Source organism: Pantherophis guttatus, chromosome 3 (genome assembly GCF_059756535.1).
Source record: "Pantherophis guttatus breed Tessera chromosome 3, ASM5975653v1, whole genome shotgun sequence".
Lineage (NCBI taxonomy): Eukaryota > Metazoa > Chordata > Lepidosauria > Squamata > Colubridae > Pantherophis > Pantherophis guttatus.
Window position 1 is genome coordinate 110,618,122 of NC_142065.1, and position 25,361 is coordinate 110,643,482.

Sequence of the window (25,361 nt, forward strand, 5' to 3'; positions counted from 1 at the left end):
TAAGCTTGGATACATACAAGCTAACTTTTTGGGATCTAAATGCCATCTATAAAACATTTTGTAAAAATTTTCTCTCAAGTTTTGAGCTTGGGTAAATTTTACATTTCTGACCCATATTTTTTCCCATGTTTCCATCATTATTGGTTCCTCAATATTTTGTGCCCATTTTATCATACAGTCCTTCACTAGCTCAGTTTCTGAATCTATTTCTATCAATGCATTATACAACCTTTTAATATGCATTGGACTTTGATCCCTAATTTGTTTTATCAAATTTTCCTCATTTTGCAAGATACCAAGTTTCTGATCCTCTTTCCATCTTTTGAAGCATTAGCTGAAGGTCATCTTTCACTTTGATCTTCGGCCTTGCCCCCCCCCCCCCCGCTTCTGTTTTTGTAGTTTCTTGTGTTTCTTGTGTTTTTGTCTGAGCTTACTGCTCCTTTAATTCCTCTTTACGTTTAGTTGCTGCTCGAGTCTGTCTTTGGTCCTTTGGTTCCTTTGTTTTGCTAAGTAGTTCCAGGTCTTGGGCAGAGCTCGTAAGTTGTATTAAATCTTCTTCAGCAATCAAAGCCCCTCCTTGAGCCTGTGCCTGGGCCTGAATAACTTCTTTCTCTCCCTTTCTTGCTCCCTCTGCTTCCTTTCTTCTTCTAATTTCTGGGGAAGATGAACCTCCAGCCTTTAATACGTTTGAGTAAAAATCTCTTGCCTTCCATACTGTATTAAGACAATATCTCTGTCCTAAGTAATTCACCACCAATCCGGTTGGAACCTCCCATCTATACTGTATCTGACACTTTCTGAGTTCTTCCACCAAAAAGCCATAGTCCTTCCTTGTTCTCAACATTTTGGGGGGGATTTCTTTCAATGTTAAAACCTCCTGCCCTGCCACTTGGAGTTTGTTTTTATATGAAGCCTGTAGAATTTCATTTCTTATCCTCTTTGTTGCAAAGTAGATTACAATGTCTCTTGGTAAATTTCCCTGTCTGGCCACCCATGAATTTACACGGTAAATTTTGTCAATTTGCCATTCCAGATCTTCCATTCTTTCTCCAGTTATCTGTACAAAGGCTTCTGCAAAAATCTCTCTCAGGTTCTCTTGGTTATTTTCTTTCAAACCTCTTACTCATATGGCAAATTCCATCAACCTGTATTGTATCATCATCATTTCTGAATCTGCCCTCTCCATCTGTGTCTGAACCTCCCCCATTTTATTCTCCAGGTTCATGTTGGATTGATTAATTTCCTCTAGTCTTTCATCTAACTCTTCAATATAGCTTGCCAAACCCTGAAATACAAAGATAATGTCTTCTCTAATTTCCTTGCTTCGAACTTGAATTACATCTTTAATTTCTACCATCTCTTCAGTCACCTTGTTCATTTTTTCAGTCACCTCCTTCATTTTTTCCTCAAAGGCAGAGGTAATTTTCCCCTCTAAAGCCAAAGCTTGTAGCTTTAAAGCTTGCTGCAAGGCTTCCAGTGTTAAAACTTGTTTTTCTGCTGGGGCTAACAAAGTTTGCAGTTTAGATGGTTGGGCAGGAGAGCTCCCAGTACTTTTGAGAACAGCAATTTTTATTTGCCTGGAAGCCATTCTCCAATTTTCAGTTTCAATTTAAAACTTTTACAACAGCCAGAACAATAAGTCCAATAAATCAGCTTAACTTCCAATTAGTTTCCAGTTCTCAGTAAGTTTTGAATTTATCTGCAGTCCAATTTAATTCTTCTTTCTTTTAAAACAAATTTCAGTTATTATCAGCAAGGGCTGTCAGCACTGAAGAGTACTTTTCAATTAACTTTCATTACCACGCCCAATTAAGACTCGACGCCATTTCCTTTCACTTTCTTCCCTTGGTAATCAAGAAGGAAGTATTCAATACACAGGAATTAAAGTTTAATACTTGCAATTAGAGTCCCTCCTGACTTCGCTCTGCCTGCTTTTGTATCCAGTATGTTGTAAGATTGTTGCAGGAGTGGTTGTGGCATCTTGTTCTGCTTAGAGCAGAAGCGTCCCGGGTCCGGAGCTTGTGTCAGGCTTCCAGGGAGCTCTCACCCTTCCAACCCCAGAATTGTTCCTGGGGCTTTAGGGGAGCTCTACCTAAGCCTGGCTGCTCTCTTTCTCCCCTTTTCCCGAGGGGAAAGTTTCCAAGCTGCTAGACAGCTGATTTTTGCTGTTCTAGCGGCTTTAACGAGATCGCAGGAAGGAGCATCCAAAAGGAGCAGCCATCGACACCTGCGGTGCCACCGGAAGTCCTGTTTTGTTAATTTTGTAAGTATTTTTTTCCTTTTCACCTGGTCATTCAATCCATTTACATTTATTGACAGTAATTTAGTGTCTTTCTCTATTTTCTTAATTGTCTGCTGGTCTCTGGTTTTTGTTTGCTCTTGTAATTCTTTGTAGTCTGGTACTCGTACTCCTTTCTTCATTTCGATACCCTTTCTTTGTTTTGACTCCTTCTTCCACATCTTCATCCCCGGATTCTTGTCTTTGTTCTTCTAAACTGGGTGTTTCCAATCTCTCTTTATTGCTCAAATCTTCCTCCATCTGCATCAGTTGATCATATAGTTCTTGGGCTTTATCTAGATCATCAATTTTAATTCGTTTGCATTGCCAAGTTACTGACATTCCCTCTGGAATGATCTACCGAAATAATACTTTTCTTCTGTTTAGTAGAGATGCTAAGAACCGGTAATACTTCCTTTGTTCTCAGATCCACCTGGGGACTTGCTTCAATTTTATTATCTCTCTTTCATGATATAACATTGGTTCATCTCTTGTGATTTTATGGATAATATCTTGCACATTCTTGCATGCAAATCTGATATGTACTTCCCTTGGTATATGGTGGCGCTTTGCATAATTGGTTTGAACTCTGTACACTTCGTCCATCTCGTTTATAATCTCTTTTTTATCTCTCTGGAGGGCTTCCGCAATCAGTCCCACCATTATCTCTCCTAGGTCATCTTCTTTTGTTTCTGCCACATTTTGAAACCTCAGGTAAAAAGAGGCTCGATCAATTTCCAAATGCATTAATGAGCTTTCCAAGTCTTTGTTTACCGCCATCATTTTTTGGTCTATCTGCTCTAATTTTTTTTCAGTTTGTTCAGTTTTTATTTCCATGGACCTAATTTTTTGCTCATTCCTTTGTATCGCCTCTTTTTTTTTTTATTGTAAAAGTTTTACAATTACATTTTCACCCCATTTTCACCCCCCTAGCCCATCCCAAACTCCCCACCCCACCCTCCCTAACCCCCCCTAACCCTCCCCTCCCCCCCGGACTTCCATAGAATGTACCCCATCATTATCCCCTCTATATAAAAACCTTGAGCCCCCCCAACCCCCATATCATTTTTCATCTTCACATAGTTCAAATATTTCTATCTTAATATAATATAATACTATCAATGAAAAGCTATTTGATACTTCCTAGTTTGATATTTGTTCTGCACATAATCTATCCACTTTTTCCATTCACATTCATAAGTCTCTTGTGAGCGGTCTTTTAAATATGCTGAAATCTTTGCCATCTCAGCGAAACTGGCCATCTTCAAAATCCATTCTTGAACAGTAGGCAAAGCTTCATTTTTCCAATATTTACCTATCAACAATCTCGCTGCTGTAATCATATACAAAATCAACTTTGTTTCATCCACTGTAAAACCCTTAGCTATACCCAATAGAAACAATTGTGGAGAAAATTGAATTTTTTTCTTCAAAACATTCTGCATGACCCACCAAATTTTTATCCAAAAAGCCTTAACTTTCTTACAGGTCCACCAAATATGATAATATGTAGCATCTGTACAATCACACCTCCAACATTTTGGCTGAACATTAGGGTACATACACGACAATTTCTTAGGATCTAAATGCCATCTGTAAAACATTTTGTAAAAATTTTCCCTCAAATTCTGCGACTGTGTAAATTTAACATTCTGAACCCAAATTTTTTCCCATGTTTCCAACATCACTGGTTCTTCAAAATTTTGTGCCCACTTAATCATACAGTCTTTAACTAATTCAGTTTCTGAATCCCTTTCTAACAAAACATTATAAAGTCTTTTAATATGCATTGGACCTTTCTCTTTTATATCTCTAACCAGTTCTTCCTCATGCAACATAATACCAATTTTTTGGTCCTCTTTCCATCTCAATTGTAGTTGATTATATTGAAACCAAGTTAAGTTAATCCCTTCGTCCAACAGTGTCTGTAATGTCTTCAACTGCCATCTGCCCGCATCTGTAAAAAGAACCTCTTTGTATAACCCCCCCCCCGAGTGACATTATATTTGTATTCCACATAATATGACCAAGATCCAGCCATAGCGGTATTTTATAATCCCATTTGAATCGGTGCTTCTTCCAAACTCTCATCAAAGAATCTCTAAGTATATGTGTGACGAAATGGGGTTGAGGGGTACCCCGGACCGTGAACCAGCTCATGAGTAAACACACTGAGACTGAAATGATTCTGACAGAGGCGTCTTGTGTAAAAATATAATTTATTTTAAAACATTTAAAAAGCACTATGTCTTTAAGAAAACACATTAAAAACAAAGTCTTATCTGGGTATGTGAAGCAAGGCTATCTCCCTAGATCCCTCTCCACAATAACAAAACAGTTCAAAAAAGAATAAAGCTAGCATGAAGGTAAGCAGCTTCGGCGTCGATACATCATCAAAGCAATCATAATGGGAGCAGCACGAGCTTCACAGCTGAAAGTCACCTGAAGTAAAAACAGTTCAAACAGCAAACATTGCTTGAAGCTTGTGGGAGGAAGAAGGTCCAGCAACAGCAGTCCCGATGATAGCTTGCGTGCTACAAAACAGCAAAAGGCAAGCATCCGTGGGAGTCTCTCTGTAGCGGCGTCTGGAGTCCTTATCTGCATTCTTCTCCCATCTGCGGCGTTGCAACAAGCTTCCTGCAGGAGCTGTGCATTTAGGCCTAGAAGACTAGGCCCGGGTAGCAAGCAAAAGGTCCTTGCTTATATAGGGAGTTAACCTGCAATTAACTAGGGCGGGGAAGGCTTGCAGGTAATTGCCAACAGCAGATGGCTTGATTAAAACCATACTGTTTGTGAGTAGGCAGATAGCCACAGCAATCCTGGAAACACTCGTGACAATCCCCTTCTCTGCGGCTATTTGACTGGTTAACAAACATACATTCTACATTGGGTACATATATACATCAATGGTAAGTACATTCACATAGCCATCGACATTTTTCCCAGAAGATAGAGGTGTTGGTCACGGGGCAGCGGTTTGGTAAACACGTCCGCTACCTGTTCCTTGGTTTCACAATACACAGTCTTAATGAAACCTGTTTTCACCAATTGCCTCACATGTTTGTTTTGTATATCAATATGGCGCGATCTCTGGCCTACAGCATCGGCTTCCGATATGTTAATGGCAGCCATGTTATCCTCATAGACTTTTATAGGTTGCATGGGCTGCCTCCATAAGCTTACCAGAAGATCGTCAAACCAAACTAGGTTTTTGGAAGCTTTGGACAAACTTACATACTCAGCTTCCGCTGTGGAAGTTGCAATTAACTTCTGCTTCCCAGAGTACCAATACACGGGGCTACTATTTAGGTATACAATGTACCCCGAGGTACTTTTTCTAGATCTAACATCCCCTGCCCAATCGGCATCCGAAAAACAACTCAATCTTAATTCTCTAGTTGCTTCTGGTTCCAATAACAATGAATAGTTCACAGTACCTTTTAAATATCTCAGGAGTCGTTTGATTCCGCTCCAATGGTACTGTGTGGGATGTTCAGAATGTCTAGATAACACATTTACACTTAGACTGATGTCCGGTCTAGTCCAATTTGCAATGTACAACAATGACCCAATCACGGACTTGTAAAGGGTCTTATCCTCAAACTCCGTACTCTCAGTGTACATATTCTTAAGGAAGTCTGTTGCCATAGGGGTATCGCATGGCTTCGCCTCTACCATGCTACACTTTTTAAGCAATTCCTGAATCTTATCTTCCTGAGAGAGCCAAAACCCCTTCTCGGTTTTTACGAATTGCACCCCTAAAAATTTGCCAATGTGACCTAATGGTTTTAGGGCGAAACTCTTACTTAGGTCCTCAGAGAACTTCTTAAGCCTGTTCTCTGATCTACAAATATATAGTATGTCATCGACGTACAACAGTACTGTTTCCCTAATGCCCTGATCTTCCTTGACAAAAACACACTCGTCAGCCGACGATGGTAAAAAGCCCATCTCTCTCAGGCTTTTTGTGAGACACTCGTACCATCGCTTACCAGATTGTTTTAAGCCATATAGGCTCTTGTTCAACAACCACACATCGTCTTCCCGATGGCTTACTCCCTGAGGAATCCTCACGTACAGCTCTTTGTCTAACTGGGCGTGCAGGTACGCGGTCTGAATATCGAACTGATATACATGTTCGCCTCGCATGGTAGCGATGGTGAGAGCTGTTCTCACGCTCTCAGGGCGCACCATGGGCGAGAAGGTGTCCTCATAATCGTCAGGGAATCTCTGCGAAAATCCCTGCGCCACTAGTCTCGCCTTATAGATAAAGCCCCCACCTTCAATGGGCTTTTGCTTGAAAAGCCACCTGGTGCCGATCACCCTCTTGTCCTTGGGCAATCTTGTTGGCATGAATACATCGAGCCTTCTCAGGCTGTCTAATTCTGTATCCATGGCGGCCAGCCACTTCTGTCGTTCATGGTCAGGTAAGGCCAACACATCCTCATATCTCTGAGGGGTGGCCAAAACCTGGTCGACTGAGGTAACAAAGTCGTCGTACCTCTTAGGCTTATTGCCCCTGGTAACCCTAACTGGTCTGCCTTTAGGGGAGTCACTTACATCAGAGTCGTCCGATGAGTCATCTACCTCGTGACTATCACTATGCGTCTCAGAAGCTGGGCGCCTATCCTTCCTGGCTACCCCCATCTTGCGCTTCAATACCCCTTTCAAGGGTGCCTGGGATGCACGCTTCCCAGAACCAGATGTATCCCTATCCCCGGGTAGGTTTTCCGATACATCCTCCGATTGCCTATGACGACTACGGGAAGGGTTCTGAGTAAGAATCTCATTGGCATGGATCTTACTCCAGTTGGCCCCTTCGTGAAAAGTGGCAGACCTTGATATCATTAATTTCCTGTTAGGGTAGGCAAACCTAAATGACTTGGAGCCCTGCTCATAACCAACAAATCTCAGTTTAACAGAGATTGGGTCTCCCTTTCTCCTGAGCTCCTTCGGGACATGAACATCGGCCATCACCCCGAAAACGTGGAGGTGTGCCAAGCTAGGCTTATGGCCGTATAGCACCTCGTATGGGGTCTTCTGCACTACACTAGACCACACTCGGTTCAAGGTGTAATTCGCGTATCTAACTGCTTCTACCCAGTACGCGAAGTCTAGTCCGGAATCCTCTAGGGCGCACCGCATCATAGTTTGTAATACATCGCTGCGCTGTTCTGCAACGCCATTTTGAAACTTAGAGTAAGGCGCGGTGCGTAAGTGGACTATGCCCTTACTCCTCAACCAGCTGGAGAACTGCCTGGAATTAAATTCAGTCCCCCTGTCAGTTAAGATCTTCTTAACTCTGACCTGGTGCTGGTTCTGGACTAAGTTACAAAATTTCTTAAACTTAGTCAACGTTTCACTCTTGGACATTAGGGGAAAAACGAATCCAAATCTGCTATGGTCGTCTACTATGGTAAGAAAGTACCGTCTCTTACCCACGGAAGGCGCAAATGGACCCACCAAATCCATGTGGACGAGCTGAAACGGGTGTTCAGAGTACCTCTGAGACTTCTCGGGCGCAGATTTCGCCTTCAACTTTGCACTCCTACAAATTGAACAGTCTAGGAATGTGTTACAATCATTGATCTTGGTTCCCCTTGAGTGTTCGGTTACCTTCTTTACTATAGGAAAACTCACGTGACCTAATCTACGATGCATCAAGTGAGCGCATTCATTGTGCAACGGCTCACCTGTAGCAATTGCATTAGCATTTTCAGGTTTCCTACTATCTGACTCTAAGTTAAAATTTAAAAACTTTTTATTAACTTTACATTTGTCTTTACAAGGCTTCCTCTGGTGAAAGTCTTGATCCTCATCACCTAGTTCTAACTGTGATTCATTGTTACTACCAAACGAGATAGTATAATTGCTATCGCTGCAGGACTCAGCATTCGTATTGGGGGAATAATAAGGCAAGCCACCTATCTTCAAAACCTCCCCAATCACACATTTGTTGTTTTTGATCACAGCTGTTCCTCCTGAGAACAGAATCTCCACTCTAGGGTTCTCACATATCCTCATCAGGCTTAGCAGATTATGATCTATCTCTGGTACATACAATGCTCCGTGAATCTTCCCTATCCCAGGGATATAAACATCTCCAATGCCAACAACATTCACCTTTTTACCGTTTGCAACTTTGACCATGGATTGATGCCTTCTCATATTAGCAAACAACCTTCGGTCACTGACAACATGGTTACTGGCTCCACTGTCCATTAACCATAGTTGCTCTCGCTGTTCCCTTGTAAGCTCTAACTCAGTAGTTTCCACTATACCTACAGAGCTATCATTAAACCTGGGATTGTTCCCTTTGTTGCCTCCATTTGGCTTTTTACCCCTTCTGTGGTTAGGAACATCTATACTTGGCTTTCTACCAGGAGGCAATGGCCTCCTTTTACATTTATTATCAGAAGGTGCCTTTGAACATGCCCTAGCATTCACATTTTGTGGGCAATCCCTTCTATAATGTTCTCTTGAACCACAATTGAAGCATTCTCCGATAGTATATGCTCTATCTGAACTATCGGGCCTTCTTAAAGGTTTTTCCTTTTTGTGAAAAGCCGCCCTGCATTTTCGCAAGTTATCTTCAGCAATCAGTCTGCCAGATAACACTTCTAAAGATAAGTTATTACAACTAACATTATCCAGTTGCGATATAAAATTATCCCAGCTAGGGTCAAGGGAATTGAGTATAACAGTAATGAGGGTTTGTTCAGACACTGTTTCCCCCCTCAACATCAATTCCTGCCTTAACCTGTTTAACTCACATAAGTGTTCATTAATATCTACTCCCGCCTTCAACCTTGCGGAATAGAACTCCCTATAAACTCTGTTTGTAACATGGGAGCTTTTTGAACAAAATAGCTTATGTAGTTTCACCCAAACTTCTGTTACGGTCAGGTTACTAGGTATACTGGGATATAGTGCAGGGTTAATGGACATCAATAAAATACAAAAGGCCTTATGGTGTAAAATATCAACTTCTAAGGACCATGGTCTAGGTGGGGGCTTTAACAGCAACGATAAAACATTTTCTTTCATTAAAATTACTTGAATACTTTTAACCCATTCCTTAAAATTTCCTCCACCCACGCTTAAACTTTTAAAATTAGGAGGAAGGACCTGTACATTATTAAACATGGAAATAGACATTAATTGATGTTCAAAATGTGGTCCGTCCTGGAACGGGCAATAAGGCATTGGAATGGAAGCACACAGCACAGTGTCTTCCATCTGGCATTCTGACGATCGTTCCTCCCCAATGGGAGGGATTAAAACTTCACGTTGTGCGGATGCAAAACTCATCCTGGCTTGATCACAAAAACTCGAGGGTCCTCTCTGGTGCACATCTCTAGGAATTTTTGGACGCGCTCCCAAATTCCTATCTTCAGTTGAGGTAGCCTCCGGAACCGTCCTGGATGTCGATGTCGTCACGGATGGATATATCCCACTCGTGGCGTGCGCTGAATTAGTTGCAGACATCAGGGGGGCTTTGGGATGCGCAGCTCCTATTTGTTGAGCCGATGGTGCCTGCAAACCATCGCCTAAAATGGTTGCCAAAGTCTCTATCACACTTGCAACCTTACGCTCAACATGAGAGTCTCTTAAATTTTTAGCAGAAGTCACTGATGTCATCAAGGGAGCTAAAGTCTTTATAGCCTGATCTATGATGGCTTCAACAGCAGGTGGCGCAATGTCAACTTGGCCATGCTGGTTTAACAAAGAAGCAGGAACATTCGAATCAGGCAGTCTGTTATCCCCCATTCGACACTTATGGTCTGAGGTGGGGGTTTTAGGAAAAGATTGAAAGTCTCTTACCGATCTGGTGTTTTGTAGGACTTCGATCTTCTTTCCTTTCACGGCTGAATTCTTTAATAATTCACTAGAATCAGCAGTCGGGTTCTGACTTACTGTGGGCAAACCTAAAAACTGAAGGATTGCCTTCCTAAACTCATCATCCACCTCTGTATTTGTTTTCAAGACCTGAAGTGGCGTTCTTCCAGTCTCTACTTCTTTTGGTGATGATGGTTTATTCACTATCTTAGGCCCTTCAGAAGTTGAGGCCTCTGCTCCAAAACTTATAGCTCCACTATTCTCTAAATCAATTAGAGTTTGGGGGTTTTCAGCCAAAACATTTTTGGCCTGAGCCCCAGACAGTCCAGTTTGTGACTTCATACTTTGTGCTGCTGCTGCTGCCCTAGTCAACATCTATTCAACTTCAGACATTCAGTCTAGCGCGTTACCACATGAGCGTAAGTTCGTTAAACCATCCTCTGCTACCAACTGTGACGAAATGGGGTTGAGGGGTACCCCGGACCGTGAACCAGCTCATGAGTAAACACACTGAGACTGAAATGATTCTGACAGAGGCGTCTTGTGTAAAAATATAATTTATTTTAAAACATTTAAAAAGCACTATGTCTTTAAGAAAACACATTAAAAACAAAGTCTTATCTGGGTATGTGAAGCAAGGCTATCTCCCTAGATCCCTCTCCACAATACCAAAACAGTTCACAAAAGAATAAAGCTAGCATGAAGGTAAGCAGCTTCAGCGTCGATACATCATCAAAGCAATCATAATGGGAGCAGCACGAGCTTCACAGCTGAAAGTCACCTGAAGTAAAAATAGTTCAAACAGCAAACATTGCTTGAAGCTTGTGGGAGGAAGAAGGTCCAGCAACAGCAGTCCCGATGATAGCTTGCGTGCTACAAAACAGCAAAAGGCAAGCATCCGTGGGAGTCTCTCTGTAGCGGCGTCTGGAGTCCTTATCTGCATTCTTCTCCCATCTGCAGCGTTGCAACAAGCTTCCTGCAGGAACTGTGCATTTAGGCCTAGAAGACTAGGCCCGGGTAGCAAGCAAAAGGTCCTTGCTTATATAGGGAGTTAACCTGCAATTAACTAGGGCGGGGAAGGCTTGCAGGTAATTGCCAACAGCAGATGGCTTGATTAAAACCATACTGTTTGTGAGTAGGCAGATAGCCACAGCAATCCTGGAAACACTCGTGACAATATGGCTTTTGAATACTTTATCCACTTTGTTGTCATAGAATAAATAAGCATGCCATCCAAATTCAAGATCAAAACTTTCTATATTCAGTATTCCAGTCTTTTTCCTTCCAAACCAATCACTTGCTAAGGTCAAAGCTGCTGCTTCATAATATAACTGTAGGTTTGGAAGTTTAAGACCTCCCCTTTCTGGAACATCTTGCATGATTTTCAATTTCACTCTCGGTTTTTTCTCGTTCCAGACAAACTTATTCACTCCAGTTTGCCAGACTTTCAGTTGTTTATCACTTTTAAGCACCGGAATCATTTGAAACAAAAAAAGAAATCTTGGCAAAATGTTCATCTTAACTGCTGCTATTCTCCCAAGTAAAGACAGCTGCAGTTTTTTCCACATCTCCATATCTTTCTGTACAGCTCGCCACAGTACTTCATAGTTATTTTGAAACAATTTAATATTTGATTCTGCAACCTGAACTCCTAGATATTTAACCTTTGGTACAATCTCAAAACCTGCCTTGTTTTCAAGTTCATGTCGTCGATCTTGTGTCATATTTTTAACTATCATCTTAGTTTTTTTCTGATTCAATCTAAAACCTGATACTGTACCATAATCTTGTATAATGTCTATCATCTGGATTATTGATTCCATCGGCTGTGTTAGGGTAACAACCAGATCATCTGCAAATGCCCTTATTCTGTAATCCTCTTGCCTTATCACTATACCTTTCAAGTTATTTGAATCCCGTATTGTGTTCAACAAGACTTCTAGTGTTAAAATAAATAGCAATGGGGATAACGGACAACCTTGTCTGGTCCCTTTTTCAATATTGAACTCTGATGTCAAACTTCCATTAATAATAATCTGTGCCTTTTGCTCTTGGTATATTGCTGAGACCGTCTGTATAAATTGGTCTCCAAATCCCATTTTTCTTAAAGTCTTTAGTAGAAAATTCCAATCCACTCTATCAAAGGCCTTCTCCGCATCCAAGAAAACCAGCACTGCAGAGATCTGTTTATTCTTCTCAAGATATTCCAATAAATCTATAACTTGCCTTACATTGTCCTTCATGTATCTGCCCTCTATAAATCCCGCTTGGTCATCGTGAATCACCTCTTGAATTACTGGCATCAATCTGTTGGCTAATACTTTTGCATAAATTTTATAGTCATTATTTAAAAGAGATATTGGTCTATAATTTTCCGGTTTTTTAGGACCTACTTGTTCTTTTGGTATCAAAGTAATATATGCTGATTTCCATGATGGGGGTATTTTACCCCCTTGTTGTATATTGCAAAATAAGTCTCTAAGTTGTTCCACCATTTCTGCTTGTAAAGTTTTATAATACACTGCAGTCAATCCATCTGTTCCAGGAGCTTTAGCTGTTTTCAATTGTTTAATTGCTGCGATTATTTCCTCGACTGTTATAGGATAATTCATTCTTTCTTTTTGTTGGCTAGTAATTTTTGAGACTCTTTTCTCTTCTAAATATTTTTCTATAAGTCCATTCTGTATATCATCTTTAGCATATAGTTTAGTGTAGTAGTCTACAAAGACTTCTTTAATCAGTTTTTGTTGAGAAATTTCTTTCCCTCCAATATCAATACTCTCAATAGTCCGTATACTCTGCTTCTTCCTTAAGGTGTAGGCCAACCATCTTCCCGGTTTATTAGCATTACAAAACGTATTATGCTTCGCATATTGTAAATTTGTTGCAGCTTGCTCCGCCAAGAGCATTTGAAATTGGTCTTTCAAAAGTTTTATAGCACCACATATTCTTTCATCTGTTGGGTTTTTAATGAGTAACTGTTCCTTATTCTTTATTTCTACTTCCAATTCAAGTCTTTTCTTTTGTCGGTTCTGTTTGTGTTTAGAGTTCATATAAATGAGTACCCCTCTCATATACGCTTTACTCGCATCCCATACAATTTCAATTGGGGTACCCTTATTCAAGTTCATTTGAAAAAATTCTTTCATCTGTTTTTTAAGTTCTGTTATATTTTTTTCATATCTGAACAAATTTTCATTTAATCTCCATGACCTTCTCTCAGTCTTTCCCATCTCAATTTCTATCCATACAGAACTATGATCAGTTAAGGTTCTTGGAAATATCTTTGTTCTTTTTGTTTTAACAAGTAAATCGTCTGATAACAAGATAAAGTCAATCCTGGAAAAAGATCTATGTCTATCAGAGAAAAAAGTATAGTCCAATTCTTTTGGGTTATAAATTCTCCAAATATCTTTTAATTCCAAATCTTCTTTCATATCAAAAAAAGTCTGTGATAGTCTGATCCTTACTTTCGCCAAACTCTTTTTATCTAGTTTAGAATCAATTACTCCATTCCAATCTCCCATTATTAAAATAGATCTGTAATCCCATTGCAATATTTTATTATGTAGAGTCTTATAAAAATGATCCTGTTGTTGGTTCGGAGCATAAATTCCAATCAAAAGAATTTGGCCGTTTGCTGTATGCAATTCAATTGCGATAAACCTACCACCTTCATCTGCTTCTATAATTTTTGCAGACAATCTTTTATTTACATAAATAACCACACTATTCTTTTTTTCCGAAGTTGAAGCTATAAAATGTGTTCCTAATTTAGAGTTTATCAGGTATTTGTGATCTTGAATTCGAATATGAGTTTCTTGTAAACAAATTATGTCATTATTAAATTGTCTCAAATATGTAAATAACTTCTTCCTTTTTTGTAGTGAATTTAATCCGTTAACATTCCAAGATAAGAGCCTAATTGTCATCTTGACCTTTCTGAAGCGATGAGCTGCCTTGCCTAGCTTCTTCTGAGGTCTTCGGCCTTGCTCCCCCCATGGCTTCACTTTGTGTGGTGCTTTTAGCTCCCCTTTTATATTGACTTTCTTGTTGTTGTTTTTCTTTTATTTGCTTGGAAATTGCACGAGTTATACGCTGGTCCTTAACTTCAGGCATCCGAGCTGGATCCAAAGCAGCATCTCTTGTTGATAAAATTGGTGAAGATTCTAACAGGGATTCCTCCATAAGGCCTCCTCCTCCTACAGCACCCTGCATTTCCACTAATTCCATCTGCTTGGACTGTTGTTCCCTCTCATGCTGAGATTGCTTTTCCTTATCACTTTTTATCTCCAGCATTGTAGATGTACATGGGGATGATGATCTTTCTTTAAGAATATTATAGTAAAAATATTCCGCCTTCTGAAAAGTATTCAATCGATGTCTCTCTCCATTATATTTCAAAATTATACCAGTTGGGGCATCCCACCGGAATGGTATTTCTTGCTTTTGCAATTCATTCACTAGAAACCTATATTCTTTTCGATCTTTTAACATCTTAGGTGGTAATTCCTTGTATACTCCAATTTGAGCTCCCTCCACTTGCACAGAGGAAAGAAAGGATCTTTGCAAAATATCATTTCTTATTCTTCTGTCAGTAAAATATATCACCACATCTCTGGGCAATTTTCTTTGTCTAGCCACCCATGAATTCACTCTGTAAATTTTGTCTATTTTATAGACCACGTCTGCTGGATCAATTTTTAACAATACAGCCAGGGCATCAGAACAAATCTGTCTCAAATCTTGCCTATCATTCTCTTTTATTCCTCGAAGCCTAATAGCGAATTCCATGGATCGAAACTGTATCATTGTAATTTCATTTTCAACTCTCTGCACTTTATTATCCACATCAACAATTTTAAAATCAGTATCCTTCATTTTAACATTAACTTCTGATTTGAATTCTTCCAATTTGGAATCCACTTTGGTAATGGTTTCTGCCAAATCAGAAACCACATTTGACAATTTATCAGACACCTTGTCATAATTCTCTTTCATTGCCTCTTTAAATTCATTAATTTCCTTTTTCATTTCCTGTTGTGATTTTTGAAATTTATCATCCAGAGCCTGGGTAATAAAGTCTTTCAAACTTTGAACATCAAAGTCCTTTCCCTCACTCTGCTGACTGGGAGGGGGCTGCTGTTCCGATTTGTGAGTGGGAGATCCCTCCCCTGCAGCCTTTCCTTCCTGTTTCTTTGAAGCCATTCTGCCACGTAAATTAACTTTTCTGAAAAAAGGAAATCTTTTTTTTTTCCTTTGCACCTCCACAAAGTCCTTTGAAAAAGTCCCCCAGATTTGATCAAATTAGAAATTAAATAAGCTGAAGCAAGCTCAGGTTTATTTTAAAAAGGAATTTTTCTTCCACTCTTCTCTGTTCGCTTGCTACAAGCAGTGCTACAATGTAGCTTATTGAGATAGCCTTGCGAGATCACTCTCCCTTTCAGCTCGTTAACGCTGGAACGGTGCCATTTTTTCAAGCCGTTTCCGCTCGCTCTAACTTTTTCTCAAATCAGAAGTTCAAAAAAAGAGAAATACTTGCAGTTTCTTGGTTTAGGGGTTGAGGTTGTTTTATAACAAAATTATTTTCCAATCAATTTAGATGTTTGCTGCAGCCGGCTTGCTCTGACAGGCAGAGTTGTCCCACGCCGTCCGGAGTCTCTGCAAGTTGAAAGGGAGCCGCACCCATTTCCTCCCCAGTAGCAGACTTCTGGGGGTTCACAGGGGCTCGACCTGCCTCTTGCTTCACTCTTCTCCTCAAATCCTCAGGATTTTGGAGTTTTCAAGCCGCTCCCCTCACTCGGAGCGGCTCTACAGGTGGCGGGGCTGGCGGTCCTTCAAAAGCGACCGTCTTCGCCGGTGGCAGACAAACCCGGAAGTCCCTATCGCCTCTTGAATTGAATCCATTTTGTTGTCTAAGTTATATATGTCAGATTTCAATTCTCCATGGTTTTTCATCATCGTCTCCTGAAGTTTCATCATAGTTTCCTGAATCATTATGAGAGTAGTCTGCATCGTTTTGGAAGTCAAATTGGAGCTTGATTTTTCTTTAGGCATTCCTTCTATTGTTCTCTGGGTTGATGGGGAAGTCATTGCCACCATTGGGTTTGATGCCGCCTTTTCCCCTGTTCTCAGTGATGTAGTGGTGATACTTGTCATTTCTTTTAGAATGTTACTTTGTTCTCCTAAAATTTTATAAATCCTTTCCCAGATTACCATCCACTATTTTTATCACTAATAATAATTTCTTTTATCCCTCTAAGTTAATTTTCTTATAGTTATGTTCCTTTTCCCTATGTCTATTATTGGCTTGGCCAGTTTTATATTACTTTTGGCTTTCTCAATATCTTCTCCCTTTACCTATCAATATTTTAGTGTTAGCTTCTTTCACGTTTTGTTTTTTCTAGGCTCTAGATTTCAGTTTCTATTTTCGTTGGTTACCTACCCAAAAACCCAAAAGTTTACAACTGTAAGTCAATCATAAAGGCATACAATACAATACGGTATAATCAAATATCACTCTAAATAGATCTTAATATTAACTTAAATATCGTAATTTATAATAAATATTAATTATAAGTAGTTCTATGCTAAATATAATACCTTCAGCACAATCTGACTAATCTTAAATTACTATCTATGTCAATATTTCATTGTGTATTTGTAAATACAGTTTTACTACAAAAATTGCAGGCATATCAGTATTCAGAAAATATCCTATTGCCAAAATGTTAATCACAGATTATAATGTAACAATATAACAATCTATTTTCTATTTCACTCGAGATACTTCCTCTGCTTTAACTTTTTTTTTATTCTTTTACTTTAGTTTCCCAATGCTCTGTTATATTTGGATTTCTCAGTTTTTACAGTTTTTTTTCCCCTTTCTTCTCCTCACCGTTCTGTCACCATCTTCTCACTGTCTCTTTCCAGTGTTTTTAACTTTGTATCAGCTATTTAAATCCAGATCATTTCCACCACTCCGCTTTCACTTTTCGTTATAAATCCCAGTTTTCCTCCACCAGGCACCGTTCTCAACTTGTTTATTCAAACCTCTGTCTAATCTTCTGCTTTTCTCCAAGTGTCCTTCCTTGTCTCTCGTGCTTTCTCTAATCACCCAATCTCCTTCCACCTTGTCTTTCACCAACCCCCCTTTTTTTTCTTATCAAATTTCGACGTAAGAGTACTCCTTTTTTTCTCTTCTCTTCCTCTTCCTCTGTGTTGTGGCTCCGTCCTCCAAGCCTATCTTATCGGAGGAAGAAGGCTCCGAACATGAAGGAGAGGAGACGGCCAGGCCTCCCTCTCCAGGACCCTCCTCTCTGGCAATGCCTCAGGTGTCTCCCGAAGGAGAAGAGATTGGCCAGGAGCCAGGTGTTTCCGAGCTGTCGGATAGTGACGAAGAAACATTGTGGTTGGACCCATGCCAGCATCGGAGAGACAAGCATGGGCAGCAGAAAAGGAGGCGTGCCAGAGATTAAGCTGAGTCACTGGATCACACCCTACAGGCTATAAAAGGGAGTGTGGTGGCCATTTGGACTCTCTGATGGACAAAGCTAATCTCTGGCGAGTCACTTTGCACCTTTGGACACAACGCCTATTTGCTGTGGATTTAATTACAAACTATTCAAACTGTATTTTTGTCTGTGTTATCGGAGTAAAAGTTCTTGGCAGGCAGCCACGGAGTTGCTGCCAAGTTCCTTATCCTGACGTTAAGTGTTTGAAGAGTTTATTTAACCCTCGGCTGGCTGGTTGGGTGTGTGTGTGGGTGGTACGGGGACAGAACACTCTGTTATCTTACACTCGTTCGTTCTCACTCTTCCCTTTACAGTCAGCTTTCGATCTTCCTTTCTGTTTCTCCCGATCCTCTCTTGGCATTTACTTTCACTTAGTCACAGCTCGTGTCTTTGAATCGCCGCTAGTTTCCTACCAGAGCTCTCTGTAATTTGCCAAATACTTTGTTTTGTTCACTTTGACAGTTCCAATTGTTATGCATATGGGAGTCTCTCACCAGTAGAAATGAGCACAGTCTGCTGATTAAGATTCCTCTTCCAATTCTGTTGTGCACTGTCATGGCCTCGAGTCCACCATGTCAAGATGAGATGACAGGACACATTTGTGCCAGGTTAAAGAGGGTTTCCCTCATTCCAGCGGTTGCACACCACCTCTGGTGTGCTGACCCTCGGGCTTCCCCTCTGCTTCGTGTAGCTCTCCAAGCCTTCAACACGCCTTCGAAGGGTCCCTCAACATGAAAGAAACAGAGTCAAAGAGAGGAGCTCACTCTTTTTCCTCTCCACTGCTCTGACAGCATCACCGGAAGTCCATCCAAAGTCTTTTTTGTCAGTTTAGAAACATCTCTGGACCTCTTTGATCTCATGACATCCGCTAAGTGCATGAGCAGAATCATTTTACTGCTGGCTCATCCCTTTTCAGTTGAAATGATAAATTCTGAGGAATTTCAGATACATTGTTCTCCTGTTGGTGGAAATGCTTATCTCCCCACCTTTTCCCCTTCTTACTACTTGCATGCTTCCAGGTGATCTGTCCCTGTACCCACACACACACACACACAGCCAGTCGAGGGTTAAGGAAACACTTTGGAACGCACCCAGTTCTTATCTCCCACTTGGCAGCGATAGACACACCGTCTGCCAAGTGACTTTATTTTCAAAGTAAACCAGAAAGACAAAATACTCAAGAGTCCAAATGTCCGACACTTTAAATCTTTCTCTCAGCAGCTCTGGACGAGGCTTTAGTGACTATCCAAGGTTTGCTTTGTTCGTCACAAGGATCCTTTGACCACTACCCTCTATTATATAGTCTCTGGGGTGTGGTCCAGTGACTCAGTTCTAATCCCTAGCACGCCTCCTAAACTGCTGCAAACGTTTATCACGCCTTCGGAGGTGTGCGTCCAGGAATGATGTTTCCTCATCACTCTGATTTGAATCAGCTGTCTCTTCTCCCTCGGCCGGCACTTGAGACAATGCCAGAGGGGAGGGGCCTGGAGAGGGAGGCCTGGCTGACTCCTCTTCCTCATGCTCGGAGCTTTCTTCCTCCGATGGGACAGGCTCAGAGGGCGGGGCCACAACACCAGGTTCAGCTGCTATAACATTGTTCTTGAGGTCAGCAGTAATGAAGATGAACATTGGCTGATTCAAACTATATTTGAATTGGACTTGGATTTGAATTGGACTTGGATTTGAATTGGGCAATAGAAGCATGGGACCTGGCAATAGAAATACAGAGACTATAGAATGGCAATCGAAATTGGCAATAGATTACAGATTAACAGAGTTGGAAGGGACCTTGTAGGTCATATAGTCCAACCCCCAGCCCAAGCAGGAGACCCTACACCATTCCTGACAAATGGCACTCCAATCTCTTCTTGATGATGCTCCCACAACTTCCAAAGGCAAGCTGTTCCATTGGTTGATTGTTCTCACTGTCAGAAAATGTCTCCTTATTTCCAGGTTGAATCTCTCTTTGTTCAGTTTCCATCCATTATTCCTTGTCTGGCCTTCAGGTGCTTTGGAAAATAGCTTGACCCCTTCCTCTCTGTGGCAGCCCCTCAAATATTGGAAGACTGCTATCATATCTTTCCTGGTCATTCTCTTCATTAGATTAGCCATGCCCAGTTCCTGTAAACGTTCTTCATATGTTTTAGTCTCCAGTCCCCTAATCATCCTGGTTGCTCTTCTCTGCACTTTTTCTAGAGTCTCAACATCTTTTTATAGTGTGGTGACCAAAACTGGATGCAGTATTCTAGGTATGGTCTTACTAAGGTTTTATAGAGTGGTATTACCATATTTTTTGGAGAAAAGACGCACTTTTCCCCCCTAAAAGAGGGTGAACATTTGGGTGTGTCTTATACACCGAATGTAGCCCCACCCATCCACTGGCCCCCAACCTATGGCCTCCGCACATCCTCTCAAATGGAGCTTTTGGAGGCTCCAAACTCAGCCTCTCAAACTGAGCTTTTGGAAGGTGAAAAATGGCAACCTGGAACAGCTGCTGCCTTGTCCGACTGGTTCCATGTTTCGCCTGCTGTACTCACTGGAGCACCCTGTGATGATTAGCTGCACTGTTGAAACTGTGTATCTGCCCCAACAAGGCAGATACATAGCAGCACGCTCACAACCAGTGAGCCTGTTGCTAAAGTTCACCTCTGGGAACAGCTGAAGATATTGAAGAGTACTGGGTCTAAGACGGAACCTTGCGGTACCCCACTGCTTACTACTCTCCATGTAAACTTAGATCCATTAAGGGATACTCATTGAGTACAGTTTGTCAGCTAGTTGCAAATCCATCTGGTGGTGATGCTATCACACTTTTTTTTTTAGCTTACCAAGAAGTAGGTTGTGGTCTATTTTGTTGAATGCTTTGCTGTAGTCTAAGTATATTGTGTCCACAGTATTTCGCTGGTCTACTAATTTAGTCACTAATAGAATGGCAATAGGAATTGGCAATAGAAATACAGAGACAAAGTGCTCCTTGTCCAGTTTCAGGGCTGGGAGAATGGCTTAGAAAACAAATTGTGCAAGTCACATTGTGAATATACTCCTCAGTTTTTCATTAAACCTTAATATATTGTGGCTTGTTTGTATTCAAAATGCTTATAAATTTATCACTGTTGTTTTCCCTTTATTTTATTATTTAAAACAAACTGTATGGAAGAAAACTTAATAGGTATTTTGGGTTTCTCTATACAAGCATTTATGTATGAGACATGTTTTAAGTTGACAGAAATTAATTGCAAATATTACAAACATTAAAGTACCTTTGTTAAAGTAGAAATATTTCCTTTTAAAATTTTGATAGTATATTTTCTAAAGCTTTGCTTGCAATTAATTGAATATATTCTGTCTATAATGCAACTACATTCATTTAGTAATTCATACCTAATCACTGAGATCTTAGCAATTGATGCTTGCTGGTAAACAAGCAATTACAGATTATATCATATTATTAGGAAGTAAATGCTAAGGTAATTTTCAAATACCTTTCCAAGAAACATTTCTTACTTCAACCTGTTTACCAACGAACATCTGTAAATTGTTGAAGATTCTGAGCTTATCCTAGGATTCAAACCTATGGAGCCGGTGCTGGAATTCATCCATCATGAACTGAGAATCCGCCAACAAACACACTCAACATTCTCTTGTAACTACACCATTAGAGGGAGATTAGTAGCAGTACTTAAGAAGCAGTCTTTCATGGAAGCTTGTTCCCATTACTGAACTGAACCCAGAGTGACCTGGATGACAAGAAGAAAAGCACTTCGTGTATCATATTTGAGGGCAGCAATGGTATATTATTTAATATAATTGTAAAGGATGCTTGCATTTTCAATTTATTGTATGTAATTTGATGGACAACATGCAGTTGTAATTAGTATTGGATAGCTTGCCAGATGTCATAATGGAAATTGATCACAATCAACAAAGGTCACAAATATTGAATCTTTGATATTAATGTTGGAAGAAATGTCCATCTAGGTTCAGTTCCAAGTGGGAAGAATGACACTAGAAACATGGAGACTGCTTGGAAAGATGGTTTAATGGTTTAATGGTGGACAGGACCACATTGGTCCAAAGAGTACATGGAATGGAGAGAAGGATATATTTATACACTCTCTTGGGCCCTGCCTTAGAGTTTCCTGTTCCTGTACAAGAAATGTATCCCATTGACTGTCAGACTCCCAGGTGGCAGGGATCTTAGCTAACTTTGTAGGCTGCCTGTGTCCCAGGCCTGGTTGAATCTTACTGGGTGATGATGTAATGAAGGGGCTTTGGGCAATTCCTATTATGGCTTAATGGCTTTGTCTTTTGTGTTGTAGATAAGCTGGCCCAGCCTTTTGTCTTGCAAATAACCAAAGTATCTGCTGGGAGCTGGGGCTGAGTTTCTGTTTTAAGATTTCTATTTCTCTTTTAGGGAAAATATTCTGCCTTTTAATATTTCCTAGAATGTTTCGTTTTCCTAGGAGAGGGGTCGGTGCTAACTTCCTACATTAATACAGTATTTTAAAAACATTTTTTTCATTCAGGTTAGTGTGAATTTTGTCCTTTTATGAAAGTATAAGTGGAAAAATGTTGAAATTTTAAAAAGGTTTATGTCCCAATTTCCCTTGCAACATTTTCTAGGTTGCACAGAAATATCAGGAAGCTGGACAGGATGAAAAATGCTATATAATTTAGTGCAGGAATATGGTGGAATCAAGCAAGTAAAAAGCTCATTTCTGAAATACAGTTGTTTCCCTCTGGATAAGGAACTTTGTGAGTCATCTTTTCCCCATTAGCAGGGACTCATGCCCCAATGTGCCTTCAGATCCTTCCCACCTTTTCAACTCTTCATCATAAGGACTCATGACTGGGGTTTTCTATATATTCATAGGGTATTTGATGAATGACACAGCAACAACTCCTTTTTCCCTCCTTTTATTTTTTCTTTTCCATTTATTAAGTGAAAAAAGCTAGCAGCATCAGTTAGTTTCATTTTCCCAGTCTAGCTCTGCAAGCAAATTTACAACTAGTGTTTCTCCCAATAATGCTACTGCCTGACTTTTTAATTTGCAGAGAAAACTTTTTTCTCTACTACAGTGTTTCCCCAAAAATAAGACAGTGTCTTATTTTCTTTTGACCCCCCCCCCCAAATAAGGGCTTGGTCTTACTATTTGGGGTCTTATTATTTTGGGGGTGTAGAGGTGGTGAGCGTAGGACTGGATGTCCTGTCACTGCCATTGCCTCCCCTCCCTGTTCTGCATGCCGGCCAAGTGGCCCAATGTGTCCCACCCCACCCCAATGGCAACAGCTGCTTTCCTTCCCTGCCATCTCTTTCTCGAGAGGGTTGGCAGGTGGGGTGGGGGAGAAGCGAGACATGTGGAGCGAGACATGGCTCCTCTTGCCGTCTCTTCTCCCACCCTCGCCGGGCATGATGGGACTCCTGTCCCTTGCTTACCCACCCACCCCCTTTAGGGATGCAATTTGGGGGTGGCAGGTGGGACTGGCAAGAAGTGGGATGCAGGTCTTACCTTTCAAGCTCCATCTCTTTCCCTGCCATTGTGTCCAGGGAAACCTTGGAAAACCTTTTCTTGTAAAAGAAACCTTCTCGTGAGTTTGAGAAGTTTGATTGAAGTCGCGAGAAGGTTTTCTTTTACAGCATCTTTCCCTGGATACAACGGCGAAGAAAGCGACGGAGCTTGAAAGGTAAGGGGGGAGGAAGAAGAGACGGCAAGGGGACCCACATCTCGCTCCATGCGTCTTGCTTCTCCCCTGCCCCACCTGCCACCCCTCTCAAAAAAGAGACGGCAGGGAAGGGAAGCAGCCAGGCTGCTGTTGCCATTGGGGTGGGGTGGGACGTGTTGGGCCACTCGGCTGGCATGAAGAACAGGGAGGGGAGGGCATGTCCCCCCCTTTTCCCCCCTCTGGCCTTGCCTCCTCAATTCAGTATGGTTGCATGGCAAGCAACCAGAGGAAATGGCAGGACCGGTTTTGCATGCGTGTAAGTAGTTGGTGGGGGGCTTATTTTATGGGGGTGGCTTATATTATCGCATGCGCTGAGAAGCTTGATTGGGCTTATTATCCAGATATGTCTTATTTTCGGGAAACACGGTATAGAATATGATTGTCTAACATTTCTCTAACTGTATATATGTTTGCAAGGAATGATGTTGCTTAAACAAGTATGTGCATATTAACATTTCTAATTACTCTACTCTCTATCTACATCCTACTTTAGAACTAAGGAAAAGAGTAACCATATAATGACCAGCCTCCTTTCTCTCTGAGACTGACATAGATTTCCTCCCTTGGCTCTGACTGATAGACTGTATTATCTTCTGCAATCCTTAATCTCAGAGAGATCATTTGCAAAGCATAAGCAAGATGGTGCATTCTTCTCTTCTTTTGGATCTTACTGAATAACTCTCTTCAGCAATCTTCTCCAAAATTGCCCTTAAACACATGAGCCTTCAGCAGTATGCTGATGGGTGCTCTATCCCTGGAGGTTTCCAAGAAAAGATTGGACATTTGTTTGTCCGGTATGGTAGAAGAACTCTGGGGTTGGACTTAGAAGACCTAAGGTCTCTTCCAGCTATGATTCTAGTATAACACAACCCAATCAGATTTAGTTCTATCAGACAGCATTACTGTGTACTAAAGCAATAGTCTTGCTTCTGAGGTCTGAGGGTGAAAATGGTGGTGATGTGTGAAGTGCCCACAATTTTCCTGTTTGATCTTCATCATTATCTATAAGTAGACTCATAGGAGGAAATAACCATTAATGGCTATTAATTGTGAAGGTTAATGTCAGAGGCAGAAAAATTGCCTTGGCAGAGATATGCAAGCTCTATTACTAATGCAACAAGGGGAAAACAATTTGTAATCTACAATAGATGGAAAATTGGTAGAAGAAGCTCAGACATGTCCCTAATTCACAGGAGAGAAAGGTATAGCTCAGACTTGCAAGATGCTGTTATTTTAGCTATTCTCAATAAAAATAATTTTATTTTTCCTGCAGAATTGATTTCCCTGTCTGATCTAACTGGTGGAGCTGACAGTTAAGTACTCCCGGACCAGCAATGGAATGATTCTCAATACCAACTCTGATCTCCAGGAATTTGACTAACCGCTTGAGGAACAGAACAATATTTCCTCCAGGCAGAAGACAATTGGAAACCTGCATCAAAATGTTATATAACAGTTTGTACTTACCTGCTCACTGGATATTGGTGGGGAATGATGAGAGTATTAAAAATGCAATTCAGCATTATTCTCATCTCCTATATGAGTTTATTAAGAATTGTGAAGGAGATAACAAGTACATGTTACTTTTAAAGCAATATTGCTTTAGTAATAGAAGCACCCTTATTGGTATCCACTATCTCTCTCACATGCTTTCATAACATTTAGGTGCCCTTGCTCTCTGGTCTCTCCATTCTAATCATGTTTATTGCTGTCCATTCCCATCAGTGGCACAGATTCATGTGAGTATCGTTAAAAAGACACATGGTTTATTTACTCATTAGCATATCCAGCTGTTAGTTTTCCTTCTCCCAATATTTCAGACTAAGTAGCCATTTGTCAAGAATAACCCCCATTCAATAGAGGTTGAAGGATATTATAAAAACAAAGCTTTTTCTTTAGGTATTCTGTACAGTATCTGGTTAGAGGAGAAATAATCTAACAACAGGATGGGCAGGAAGATTCAAAGCTTTTACTTAAATATATATGTTAAAATGAGTGAAATGTTA

The 25,361-nt window shown here is 40.7% G+C and overlaps 1 long non-coding RNA gene and 1 pseudogene across 1 annotated transcript; one reads left to right on the forward strand and one right to left on the reverse strand.

Annotated features, from left to right (window-relative positions):
* Positions 1–430: 430 nt before the first annotated feature.
* LOC148114754 (uncharacterized) lies at positions 431–1,588 on the reverse strand (annotated as a pseudogene).
* Positions 1,589–22,087: 20,499 nt separating this feature from the next.
* On the forward strand, positions 22,088–24,880 carry LOC132711213 (uncharacterized). Its single transcript, XR_009622050.1, has 2 exons — positions 22,088–22,157; positions 24,629–24,880. It is a non-coding gene; the product is annotated as an uncharacterized LOC132711213 (long non-coding RNA).
* The last annotated feature ends 481 nt before the right edge of the window (positions 24,881–25,361 follow it).